Here is a 14,747-nt window from a genome sequence, read left to right on the forward strand (position 1 = left end):
GATAATAGTTTGGGTTGTAACAAGTGTTATAAGAAAAAATAAAACAGGTAGGGGTATGGATACTAGTGGAGACGGGAATTAATGAATGCTATTTTAGATCAGATGCCAAGGAAGGTCTCTCTGAGAAGTTGACAATTAAGGAAAGAGCTGAATGTAGTGAGGGAGCAAGCACTTCAGATGCAGAATTTCCTAGCCTAAAACTGTTAAAAACATGTAATGCAAAATACTTTAATAAATTCAGTGGCAGTTTTCCATCAGCAAAGCTTAAGGCATGGACAAATATTTTTGTAAACCTGGTGTTATAGCACCAATAGCCACCCATCACTGTCAGTCACTAATGACAAGATGTCTCTGAGCTGTACAAAGGAGTGAGGACACTGACACAGATCTGCTGTTTGATTTGAAAAGTTTTATGAATCTATTGTAAGAAGCCAACAACAGTATGCGGTAGGGAATTAACATCTTAGGGGTCTAATGCATGTTTAATAAAATAAATTCACTTATTTCACTGTAAATTTGTAGGTGTAATTTTATTATAATTAAATGTTTGTAAAACTTAACTATTTTCTAAAAAATTTAGGAACATAAAAGGGCCTATTTGTTCTAATCTGCTCACTTAGAAGGCCATTACAGGTTTGACCTTAGGAAAATAGAAAACAACATAACTACATTTTAAGATTATCAAAGGGATGAAGGATAAAGTCAAACAAAACTGCTCTCATAAAATGAATAACGTTTTGGATTAAATTGTGAGCAGTGAACTGAATATCAATTTAATTTATTAAATTTTAACAATTTACAGTGCTTTTCCACTTATTGCTTTATTGACTGTTAAAGCTCTTAGAGCATCCTGATGGAAAAAGAGGTTTTAGAATCTATTTATACACATCTTCAATATGAATAGCCTCAAATAGCTTAAAAAAGTTCAGCCACCTCTTAGGGAAAACTAGATTTTTATGTAAAAATTTGAATGATTTTTGTTTCTTTAATCATTATTACACCTGCTGAAGACAGATCTAAAAATATGCCACATGCAAAAGAATAAGTTGCATATGGCAATGTTAAAGGATTGTTGGCAACATTGGCTTTTTACTAAACAACAGTTTTGTTTTATTTCAAGAGTAATATTAGAATAGCCTAATCATTAATGAAAGCTCAAGTCATTTCTACTACAATTTCCTTTGTCAAATTTTTAGATTCTTTTTATCCATACTAATTTATTTCTGAGTATGATAATGCCCCTGGGAATAAATGGAAATATTTAGTTTCTAATAATATCACTTTTGTGAGTCAATTATTTAGAATGTTATGAACAGATGGTTTAATGAGAGAATTGAAGCAAATAGACTCATGCTAGTCATATATCACTGACAATATATTGCTTCACAGATCTAAAGACTCCTTGAATTTTGACTTATGAACTAGAAATTACAGGCTGCTGAAGTAGTTATCTTATATTTGGAAGAGCCCAGATTGTGTGTGCTGCTGATGGTATGTGTGCCTCTCTTCAAGTTTTACTTCAGACACATCTGTGTTAAAATAGAATAAACAGAAATTGTGATACATGAATTACTTTCAGAATCTAAAATATTCCTCTAGACATAAGCAAAATTTACTTATTCAAAAGTATTTTAAACTAATTATTCCAAAATAGATATTTCCACATTCAATGTTAATTATAGCTTTACAAATGACATTTTTGAAGTATTGGAATGAATAACTTTAGGACCTTGGTAAGAAACGCATCTCATGTTCACGTCCTCAAGTCAAATATATGTGTCTCCAAATACAAAACCTTCTCTAAGTCAGAGATATTATCAATGAGGATTCTATTCTACTTATAAGAAGCATGAATATGCCCCCCCAAAGAATTTCTTGACAATTTTAACACTAGAAATAAGCAGTTAAAAGATGTACTTAAAGATCTTGAAAACAATAACAATTGATTCTTGGGTTATTAATTCTAGATATGTATGTTCTATTTCTCCCAAAATGTTCACATTCCTTAAATGTGGTATTGGTTATATAACATGAATTAGAATCCATTAAACCCATATGTGTGATTGGTAAGTATATAGCATGGTATTTAGTAAATATTTGTAAGTCAATTAATGAGATTCCCCAAAGCAGATTACAGGATATATTATATTGTGCAGAAAACATAAGCACATTTTTTGAGTCACTAAAGCATAATAAGTTTTTACTTTTCTTCCAGTGGTGAAAATGGGAAACACTGATACTCACCTTTATTTTTTAAAGATTTTTTTTAATGTGGACCATTTTTAAAGTCTTTATTGAACTTGTTACAATATTGCTTCTGTTTTATATTTGGTTTTTTGGCCGCGAGGCATGTGGGAATCTTAGCTCCCCAACCAGGGATCGAACCCGTACTCCCTGCATTGGAAGGTGAAGTCTTAACCACTGTACTGCCAGGGAAGTCCCAGATACTCACCTTTAAAAGATGTGAAAGTTTTAAAGATTTGTGGGCAGTTTTTATAAAATTAAGCCTATGACTTTATAGTTAATTTTAAATTATACAGATTCAATCTGAATCTACTTAATACTTGAATATCTAAGTACTCAACACTGTGTCAGGTTATATGGATCTTTTTATGGGAAGAAAAATCCAAGTTTACTTAAGCAAAGAGGTTCTGTAAGATATACTTATTATATTATTGTAACATTATAAAAAGTAATATATATTATTTTATTATGCTCTATAACGTATATATATTTATAACTTATATAATATACATTGTGTATTATATTATTATCTTATAACATATTATTATAGGGCCTCAGGAAAGTTTAGTTTAGCATCTAAATTAAGTGAAATATGACTGACATGAGCAGCAAGTAGAAGGATAAGTGTTTTGGGAGAAGAGAGAATCATGTGTCTAACATTCTGAGGATTCTGTATTCTTCAGTATTTCTGAAAGAGAATATATAAAACTGGAAATTTTCAGAAATACTAAATGAATTATGTTAAACTCATTTTGAGTTTATTTTTATATATGATTCAAGATAGGGGTCCAGATTTGTTATGCATGTAGCTGTCCAGTTTTCCCAATACAGTTTATTAAGAAACTATATTTTTTCCCATTATATATTCCTACCTCTGTTATTGTAAATTAATTAACCATATGTGCATGGTTTTAGTTTGGGGTTCTCTATTCTGTTCTATTAATCTATGTATCTGTTTCTGTGTCAGTACCATACTGTTTGGATTACTATAGCTTTGTAGCACAGTGGGAAGTCAGGGAGTGTTATATCTCCAGTTTTGTTCTTTCTCAAGGTTGCTTTAACTATTTGGGGTCTTTTGTAGTTTCATACCCAACAAAATAAAAATTCAGTCACTGAACAGACTATTCAGAGGTTAATTAATAGCAGCATCTCAGACCAGGTCTACAGCTTCACTCCATTTAGGATCACATAAGCAGTCATTAGAGATAGAGTAGCTTGCTCTTTTTCTAAGTAAGTGGATGATATTCTTGTATGCACTTTGTCGGGGAGCTAGATCTACCCACTTTAGGAGGGCGGTGGGTTCAGCTGAGGCTGCCTGCTGGTTGTGGTGGGCGAGGAGCTGCTACTGACAGGAGCCAGAAGGGCCTGGTCCACAGGGGAATGCCACGGTGGGGTGAGCCCTGTTGGCAAAGTAGACAGTGAGTGTCAGAAATGAAGCCTTCCAGCAGTGGGTCAGCTCTGTAGGTGGAGAATTAAAAAAAAAAAAATAGAGCCCATCAGTGTCAGTCCCTGGAGAATGCTTCAACAGATTCCCTACCCATTCAGCACTCATCCTAAAATTAGTCAATGAATCTCCTCATGAATGACCCAGACCCTTTGAATGCTGCTGCTTCTGCAATGGGATTCAGAGAGAGTTTGTGTGCAACCCCTTTAAGAGCAGAGTCTTCGTTTCCTGAAGTTCTCCAGCTCTTCAGAATGAAAGACCCACTGGTTTTCAAAGCCAGATATTAAGGGAGCTCTTCCCCTTGGTGTAAGCAGCCAGAGCTTCAGTGCCCGATGTGGGGCTCCAACTCCATTCTTAAGGAGGACTGCTGTTTTTGTGATATTGCCTCACATGTGTGAAGCACCATGCCAGGAATGTGGGGTCTGCTCCATCTACCAATCTCAATTTTTTTTTCTCATTATATCCTTAGTTATAAAAGAGCTGTTCTGGGCTTCCCTGGTGGCGCAGTGGTTGAGAGTCCGCCTGCCGATGCAGGGGACACAGGTTCGTGCCCCAGTCCAGGAACATCCCACATGCCTCGGAGTGGCTGGGCCCATGAGACATGGCCGCTGAGCCTGCGCGGCCACAACAGTGAGAGGCCCGCATACCTCAAAAATAATAATAATTAAAAAAATAAATAAAAGAGCTGTTCTGCTAGTCTTCAGGTAGTTCTCAGAGAAGGTTGTTCTATATTGTTGTAGTTTTGGGGTGTTTGTGGGAGGAGGTGAACTCAGGATCTTCCTACTCCACCATCTTGATCATGCCTTCCTTAATCATTGTTTAAAATGTGCAAAGCCATGAGTTATTTGAGCAAAGAATGATCACAGTACCCAGTATTCGGTTAGAAAATTGAGGTTAAAATATTTTAAATATGGTAAATAGTGCTGCTGGGTTGATTGATAATTCTCCAAAAGTATCACCATGAAAACCTATTGATACGTAAAAGCTAAGGGGTGAAGACTCCCTTAATAGCGTCTTTATAGTGTTTCAGAAGTGAGAACCATGAGGAGGGTATTTATCATGATTATGGACTCGGCTGGATACTTTTATGGGTTTTAGGACCTGGGCTCGGTGATTTGCAAGATGGAATACTGGTTGGGATTGGCAGAGTTTGTGATATAGTAGCTTTGGACTGGTGGGCAGAGAGAGAAAAGTGTTTTCAAGTGTGTACTGACACGTGAGCTATGTTAGTACTTCATTCTCATAGCTTCCAAAGCAAGTATTTCTTGGAGAAAGTAACTAGATAATTTTTACCTGATTCCTGTGTTGTTTAGATTGTTTAGCACAAAATCAGGAGTGGATGCTTTGTCTCAGAATTGATCAGCATGGGACCAGGTAAGTATGGTGGTTTCAGTTCTTAGCTGAACCCCGATTTTTTTTCCTTTCTAAAAAATCACCTTTGCAGGGAAGCTGCAAGTTATTTAACTATTTATTATTTATTATTTAGTTCATTTAATAAGAAAGGAAACAAGAGCCTAAGGCTCTTACCATTTATAAGAAAGCATAATGCCTACACAATCGAATAATGGAATTTTCTATTTCTACAAGCTATACTGATATTTCATATTTCTATACATTGATTTTTTAAAACAATCTTTTTTCTTAAATGTCTTGACTTCCAGAAAACCTATGCGTGAAGGAATAATATTTTCAATAATAAAGAAGATAATCTTGAGAACTCTGGGAGTTGTCAATTAACTTTGGTTTTCTGCTTTTGACCAGGTATGTTCCTGCCCTAAAAATGACTTCTTGTAAATAAGGAATATAAAGATTTCAAGTTTCTTTGCCTCAGACTCTCAGCTTTAGAAAATTACCCAGAGGCTGCCCTGGAGCTGAAATTGCTGTCCCACAAACAACCTTTCCCTTCCTTTACTTAACACAAAACAAATCAGCACTAGGTACTCAAAGCTGATAAGAAAACTGGATCAACTCTAGCTGCCTTCCAACTCTTGTGGAAGCAGCTTCACCTGAGATTCGGATACCTGTGTTACTCTAGGTGAGCAATTGTTAATGTTAGGCTGGGTTACAAGAACATTAAAAACAAAGCATTTAGGAAATTGAAGCTGATATTAATCTGGTAAGAGTGCTAAAACTTTTTACTTGATCTTATTTTGTCACTATTTTTCATGAACTGCACCATTTACTTGTATTTTTTCTTTTTTGCATATTTTCAGTAGTGTTGCTGATTTTTAGGTTTTGCTCTAAATCCTTTAATCGGAAATAACTTTTTGATAGTTTATGCCCCGTCTATTCTAGTTTTAATCTGTTCTAATGGTTAGAAGAGACAATTGACATTCATTTTTAAAATGTAACTACAAGTGTACTGCAATGCAATAAAACTACAGTAGGAGTCAGTTAATCTGAGTTCTAGTCTTGGTTCTCAAAGCATATAATTGTATAAATATAGGAAAGCCCTATGGGTCTAAAGTCTTTATTTGAACAAATGAAGGTATTGAGCTATTTTATTAATAAAATTTTCCCATGCCTCTGAAGGCTTAATTTAGTTTTAATTATAAAATATCCATAGTAAATTAGATTGCATGTGGAAAGGGATGTTAAGGAAACAGGTTCAAACACGATGTTTTTAGTGTATTGTTGGTTATAGGGTGTGGAATGGATTTACATGTAACATATGAAAGTGAAATCAAAGGTCAAATTAAAATTAAATTAAAAAATCAAATTAAAGACTTAATAGACATCTAAATATTTACAAGAACACTTTTGAGAAAAAGCTTTAGTTTGTAAAACAGATGTAACTTTGAGCAAATTTAACATAGAGGAAAAAAGTAATGTTCCTAAATTGAAATCTCGGTATTTTTGTTGCGGAGCACAGGCTCCGGATGCGCAGGCTCAGCGGCCATGGCTCACGGGCCCAGCCGCTCCGCGGCATGTGGGATCCACCCGGACTGGGGAACGAACCTGTGTCCCCTGCATTGGCAGGCGGACTCTCAACCACTGTACCACCAGGGAAGCCCTGGGTATTTTTTAATGTCTTTTTTCTTGTCCTTCTGCTGACAATGTTGAATGTTACCTGAGCCTCATGCTCTGGAAAACTATGATGGTTAAGAGATCCTTCTAAGTTTTTGTTATTGAAAATCCCCCATTTGTACTATGGGAAATAGCTTACCTCAAAGAACCTCCCTTCTACACATGATTTGTATAAGACCTGCTGTCCACACTTTCTCATGACTCCTGTAAGAGTCCCAGATGACTCCCTTGCTTCCCTGTAACAAGGCCAAACACAGACCTTTCCCCTTTTTGCCTGAACCTACAGAAAAAGCCAGACATAATGACTCTCCGACTTCCTATTCCTTGTTTCATGAATGATTAGCAGAGATTAGAAATGTTTGTCCCTCATGAAACTAGCTAGACACGGGGATAAACATTTCCTTTTTAGGTAACTGAGCGAGATTTCCCTGATTGTATAACGATCACCCCTGTAATCAGCCCACTTCTTTTTTTAACATCTTTATTGGAGTATAATTGCTTTACAATGGTGTGTTAGTTTCTGCTGTATAACAAAATGAATCAGTTATACGTATACATATATCCCCATATGTCCTCCCTCTTGCATCTCCCTCCCACCGTCCCCTTCCGACCCCCCTAGGTGGACACAAAGCACTTAGCTGATCTCCCTGTGCTATGCAGCTGCTTCCCACTAGCTATTTTACATTTGGTAGTGTATATGTATCAATGCCACTCTCTCACTTCGTCCCAGCTTACACTTCCCCCTCCCCGTGTCCTCAAGTCCATTCTCTATGTCTGTGTCTTTATTCCTGTCCTGCCCCTAGGTTCTTCAGAACCATTTTTTTTCTAGATTCCATATATATGTGTCGGCATACATTATTTGTTTTCCTCTTTCTGACTTACTTCACTCTGTATGACAGACTCTAGGTCCATCTACCTCACTGCAAATAACTTTCATTTCTTTTTATGGCTGAGTAATATTCCATTGTATATATGAATCACTCTACTTTTAACTTGTCTTCTCTCCTTCTAAAAGTCTAAGGCAAAACTGTGCTGCTCAGACCCTGATGTTTGGATCTCCCTGTTGCAATAGCCTGAATAAAATCAATGTCCTTACTTGTTTGGCCCTTGCCTTTGACCTTGCTTTCCCTTCTTCCTTTTCTCTCTCCATTTCCCTTTCTCCTTTCTCTTTACTTTTCACAGGATCAGCAGGGTTTCTCAGCTTTTATCAAGGTGAAGCTTGAAACACCAAGAGGACACTTCCCTTGCCTTGCTAAATAGTAAGAATGATGAGTAGCAGATGGGCATGTGTATAGCAAAATGAGAAAAGATTAATTGCATACTAAAAAGATAACGCTTCTAAGCTGAATAGCATTTTAAGGACCACATAGCATTCAGTTATGATAGAAGAGTTAACTTTGGATTCACCATTAGGAAAACTTGGATTTGAGATTCCTGATGATAAGTCCCTCCAAAAACTTGAGATTCAAAGTTGTCAACTTAAATAAAAAATGTAATGTGAATGTGTATGAGTGCGATACATATGTATTTCTGACTGTTAGGTCCCTCAGATTAAAGAGGCCAAAATAATGCAACTTAATTAAAAGCTGTGTGTGTGTATGTATGTGTTTGTGTGTATGAATTTTAATTTGTTTCCATTGAATTTGAAATATACAATTCCTTTTCTATCTGTCTATATGCGCAGGTGTGCAGAATGTACACAGTCATATATATATTACTCCTTTATCAAGTTGAGGGGCAAATCAATATATTAAAAATTTTAAGATGGTTTCAGTTTTAAAGAAGTTTCTCTAGAATTATTGTTTTATAGTCCTTTAGTCTATAAAATAATCCATTGAAAAAGAAATGCTGATTCAAATAGTTACTAGAATTCGTGTTATTTTTTATAAATTTATCCTTGTGCTACAGCTCTACTGTATTTTTACCTCACAAAGATTTACAGATAGGCAAATCTCAAAAGCGTTCATTTGGATTGGAAGCAGAAGACGTAAACGTTTCTATACTTCTCATATTATAAAGGAATCCCGTGCCTTCTCCTTGTGCAGGCACATTACTCAAGTGATGAGGTTCACAGTACTCCACAGCACGCTTTCTTGGATCAACACCAGAGCCTCAATTCCAACACATCTCAGAGTGTATTTTTGATGAATAAATTACCAAACTAATGAGACACATTAAGAGGTTAAGGATTGATCAAGTGCTTAATCTTTTTAATGAAGGACACAGCATGAGACACATTCCTCCAAATAGATACAATAAACAATCTTCTAAAACCTAATTAGAAGAAAAATACAAAGAAAGGTGCAAAGTCTTAGAATTTGCTTACCACATAATAGCATTTTCTGCAACAGTGGAAAAACTTTAAGTTATCAACCTTATTTATATTTGAATCAGGTGAGTCCCAGCAGTTTACCAAGATAAAATAATGGTATTTTAATATAGAATTTTAATATGTCTTGATGGCATCTGAGTCTATAAAAAGTGCTTCAGAATATGGCTTTGGCTTTTTTACAGAACTTGCCAGACCTTGAGAAGATTCAGCAAACTTTTTTGGAAAACTTCTAAGAACACACTTACTCTGTGTATCTATGAGGCGATTGTGACCTGGATTTAACTTTTTGGGTATCAAATTTTGGGGGTATAATTTAGGATTTAATTAAGTTTTTGAGTCCTTATTTACTTTAGTTCAGATATTAAAAATAGCTTATATAACTTTAGTAAGAGATTTAGTGAAAACTGCCAGTAACAAATCAAAATATTTTCATGAGAAATTGTTATTTATTCTTATCATTTATTTATATCATAAAAAAATGATAAGAACAACAAGGGAACGGGTGGCACATTGATCCAAGCAACCCACCTGGATTTTAAAATATAGCAAAAAGAGGTGGCACTTAGGAAGACTGAATCTAAATAAAGGCCTGGGCTTCCCTGGTGGCACAGTGGTTGAGAGTCTGCCTGCCGATGCAGGGGAAACGGGTTCGTGCCCCGGTCCGGGAAGATCCCATATGCCACGGAGCGGCTAGGCCCGTGAGCCATTGCCACTGAGCCTGCGTGTCCGGAGCCCGTGCTCCACAACAGGAGAGGCCACAACAGTGAGAGGCCCACACACCACAAAAAAATAAATAAATAAATAAATAATAAATAAAAAATAAATAAAGCCCTAACATTTGAATTGGTGATGTACACGCTTATATAATGCTTCTCTTTTCAAGTAGTTAAAATATAACAGATTAATTATTATTTATCATTATTGCTGAGTGATTATAACATAATACTTTTATACAGTATGCCCTGGAATATTATACTCTTTCATTCTCTAAATCTCACACCATCTGCTTGAGCTGAATGTTTAGAGTGTATTGCTTACTGCATGCATAAATACCCTCATGCTTGTTTCCATTGAATAGTATTTGCCTATTTGTGACTAGGATTCTTTTATTCTAACCCAAGAGGCTTTCAGGCCCAGTGAACTATAACTGGTGTTTTAAGCAATTAGTTTCCTTAGAAACCTGAAAGAATTTAGAGAATTCATAAACGTTTCTAAGGTGTTCAAATATCCTTCCCATATTACTCTACAAATTAAAAAACAAATTTGTTTCTTTATAATTTACAGTTTCGTTACTTATGAAATTTTTAGTTGTCTCTGAAAAAGTTCATTGCACACATTTTATGGGAAACATGGAGTGTGTTTTCTTTTCTCAAAATATATGACTCTCCATATTTATTGCTTTGTGGATTTTTATGAATACAAAACTTAGCAATTTTATTTCCTATTTTGCCTTTTAGAACTTTAGGTAATAAAACTTGGTCATAAGTATGCTAAATTATTAAAACCATAAATTTAGTGTGATTTCCTTTTAAAGACTTGCAATGTTAATTTAGCAAAAATTTTTGGAAATATTTGGCTTTTGCTTTTCTCTCTCTTCCCTCTTCCTGAAAATGGCACAAATCACAAGTACACAGTTCTATGAATCTTCACATAGTGAATGCACTCCTATAACCATATCAGAATATAGATTACTAGGACCTTAGACAGCCCTGTCAGGGTTGCTCCCTGTCACAGTCCCCCTCCAAGGGTGATCTCCATCATGACAACAGATATCAGAGAAGTCTGCCTGATTTTAAACTATAAAAACAAAATCATAGTGCATGCCCTCTGTTGTGTCTCCAGCTCAACCATTTGTTTTTTAATTTGTCCGTGAGTTTGTAAATAAATGTTAATGTTATCTTTTGATAGTCAAGTCAAAAATAGTAGTTGAACTGTTTAGGGAAAAAAATGTTCTTACAAGTGTTGTACAAACATCTGTTCGTCATTATTACATATTATTCCATCTCATTCAGGATCTTCTATCCTAATATAACAAAGTCTAGCTGAAAGTAAATGATGTGTATAATCGGAGAATAATCTAACCTCAATCAAATGCAACAAGGCTTCTCTTTCCCTGGCTTTCAATTTCAGGGTGCAAATTGTATCTTAGAGACTGCACAGAATAGAGTTTCTCTCCTGAAGTGAATAATAAGGCATACTGCATATGTGGGGCAGAAAATAAAATAATTTCATATATGCGACTTCTGAATTGTAGAAGGAAAGTTAAATAGACTATATGTTATTCTAATTCCAGATTAGTATTTATTCATTCTCTTCCTTTTCTAACTTGCATTTTGAATGGATATCAATTTTATTTCTACTGCTTGACTGTGTCTGGGTACTTTAGGTGGGGAGACATCTGTGTCTGATATATTTCTTTATTTTTCAAACTTAGAGTAACTTTCTAAGCCAAAGTAGGTGCTTGTTAAGTGTGGTCTAAATTAATAAAATGCCAACCTTTCCATTTTTCAAATCAAGCAATAATATGTAGTCAGAATCTCTATTTTTGCATTTATTCTGTAAAATGATGCCATTAATATTGGTTTTTGTCTTGAGTGTGTTAAAAGTCTATCATTTCTGAGTACAGAAATAGTTTTTGTTCTATGTAATATAACTACCCGTGTTATTCTCTTTAGAGTAAGTAAACATTTTCAAAATATTCTTGAATTTTCAAACAATAACTAAAGCTAAAGTGCTTTTCCAAAACCCATGAACTTTCCTTTTCCAATAGGAAAAAGTCTAAGAGAAAGTGGTAATCCTACCTTAATCTCTAAATCAATACATAATCATTGCCTCAAATTACTGAATTCCAGTGGATTGATAGGCATTGCTCTTGAATGCATCAATGGTTACCAACCTTTGCAATGGAAACAATCAGCGACAGGTCAGTGGGCTAGAAAAATGTATTAAAAGGAGAAAAAGAAGATAATCAGCTAAATAATTCCACCTCATGAGACAAAATGATGAGATATATTAAATTCAACCCTCAGGCATCATATTGCTAACCCTCAGAAAGTCAATATAACAAAGTAAACATATTTTCTAGTATTTTTTTTTTTGGTGTAGTTCAGTCTACAAAATAAAAATAAGTTAGAAAAGAAAATAAAAGGAGTTATCTTTCTGTTTCTTCTACTCATAGTTGGTTTGAAACTATTCCACAAGGCAGACATACATTTCATTAGTAGAACTGGACCTAAGTGACTCGGTAGTTTTTGTCCCACAAGAAGAATCTTTTTTTTTTTTTAATTGCAGTACAGTTGCTTTACAATGTTGTGTTAGTTTCTACCGTACAATGAAGTGAATCAGCTATATGTATACATATATCCCCTCCCTCTTGGACCTGCCTTCCACTCCCCTCCCCCCATCCCACCCATCTATGTCATCACAGGGCACTGAGCTAAGCTCCCTGTGGTATACAACAGGTTCCAACTAGCTATCTATTTTACACATGGTAGTGTATATACGTCAATCCTAATCTGCCAATTCATCCCACTCTCCCCTATTTTAATTCCTAGACCAGTGTTTTTCTATGAGTATCATCTTGTTTAGATGTATTTAATGTCTTCCAAGCATTAGTGACCTAGCAAAGGATACCATGTGCAAATCTTTCCCTTTCAGCCCAGGAAGTTATTAGTTAAAGTCATCCAGGAAATATGGTAGAGATTAATCTCCTGGTCTAATCATCCTTCTAAATGGCAGCCATGCTTGAGCTGTGCAGCAAAGCAGAGGAAGAAGCAGAGAAATCGGAGAAGCCAGCAAGCAGATGGCTTAATTGTCAAGTCCATCCTATCCATCACTGGGCCATGTGCTATTTTGGCAGTGCAGGAAGTGTTATTTCTAGGAACAGCATGAACTGCTGCTAAAGCCAGCTAATACACTTCAGTGGTAGCACCACTGCCCAGTAACATTAAATGCCACAGCCTGGGATAATAAGAATTTTATATCACAGGTAGTGATATTAAAATATTTAATACCACACATAGTGATAAAGATGCCTTTCCTTCTCACTCCATCCTAAAAAGTAGGGGAACTCCAAGGTAATCCTCATGTGCCTTTAAAACCACTTTCAAAATGTAAGCTACACTTGTGGGTTTGTTAAACATTAATTGTAACATTTACACACATATAAATTCCATCGGTACTTTTTATTTTTACCTTGAGAGCTTTAAGTCATGTCTATTTTTCCAGGATGATGAAAACTTATAACAGAGGACTATATTTTGTCATAATGATAACATAAAAATATTTATGATACAAACCAATCTACACAAAACAATGCATAATAATCAGGTTGGAACGAAAGCTTCATTTCTGTCAATAATTGGATTGATATGAATAACAGTAAGCCAGTGTATTAAAGAGAAGAATATTATATCACATAAAAATTTTTATTTAAAAGGTTTGTGGGGCTTCCCTGGTGGCGCAGTGGTTGAGAGTCCGCCTGCCGATGCAGGGGATGCGGGTTCGTGCCCCGGTCTGGGAGGATCCCACATGCCGCGGAGCGGCTGGGCCCGTGAGCCATGGCCACTGGGCCTGTGCGTCCGGAGCCTGTGCTCCGCAATGGGAGAGGCCACAACAGTGAGAGGCCCACGTAAAAAAAAAAATAAAAAAAAAAAAAAAAAAAAAAAAAAAAAAAGGTTTGTGGTGTTACACATGAAAAAAGGGAGAGAGAGGAAGGGGGAGGGAAGTGATATTTTAAGGATACTACTTTCAAGTTCAGCTTTGCAAAGTAGTTAATAGAAACACATTTGTTAAAAAAAAGTAAGAATTACATATATAATTACTGCCTACATATATTCAAATATGATTAATACAAGAGCTAGTCATTTTATTGGCAGGAAGGGAGAAAATAAAGTGTCTGTATTTAGTATAAGATGATATATAAATTGTTGCATCTATTTATTTGGCAAACATCATATTTGCTTTCCTTGAAATAACAAGAACTTCACGTCTACATGTTCAGATAGTCATCATGCAAAGAAAGCCCATTCTAATAAAAAATACAATGAAATACCATAAAAAGGGAGCTTTTGAATTTGTAATTTTTTAATTTTGAAAAACATTCTCCCAATTTCTATTTCTGAAATATTAACTCATACCTGAAATCTATTTGTATATGATTTAAATATTTGCATCTGTATATGTTTGTAGTTTTTAAAAAGTAGCACTTTAAAAAAATGGCTTTTGCAGATAGTCTCTTTTTGTTCCTATAAAACAGTAAGTCAATCCAAAAATTATGACCATTTTATTGAGGGAGAACAAGAAATTAATTAATTTAAGGTTCCACATGGGAACTTGGAGGTGGGGGGAGTGTGAAAGGAGATGCCATTAGCAATTGTCAACTGTCTGTTAGACATCTTTATGTAATTAAACCCAAGATCCTTAAGTTCTCTGGCTAATGGGGTCTAACTTCCCTTTGCTCTCCGAATGGGAATCAGGGATCACACCTAGCAGAGCCTGGTCTTCTGTAAGACCTTTCAGAAGCAGTCCCTGAGGCAAGGATTCAGTTGCAAGTGACTTGTTAAGTTTCCCTAGGAGAAAGCAGAAGTAGAGGGAAGAAGCAGACAAACAGCTGTGAGATTTCACTCGAAACCTAGACTCAGCCCAAGCCCTTAAGGATCTCTGTAGTATAACAACACCCTGGGATTGTCCAGACTAGAG

The sequence above is a fragment of the Hyperoodon ampullatus genome (genome assembly GCF_949752795.1).
Source record: "Hyperoodon ampullatus genome assembly, chromosome: 13".
NCBI lineage: Eukaryota > Metazoa > Chordata > Mammalia > Artiodactyla > Ziphiidae > Hyperoodon > Hyperoodon ampullatus.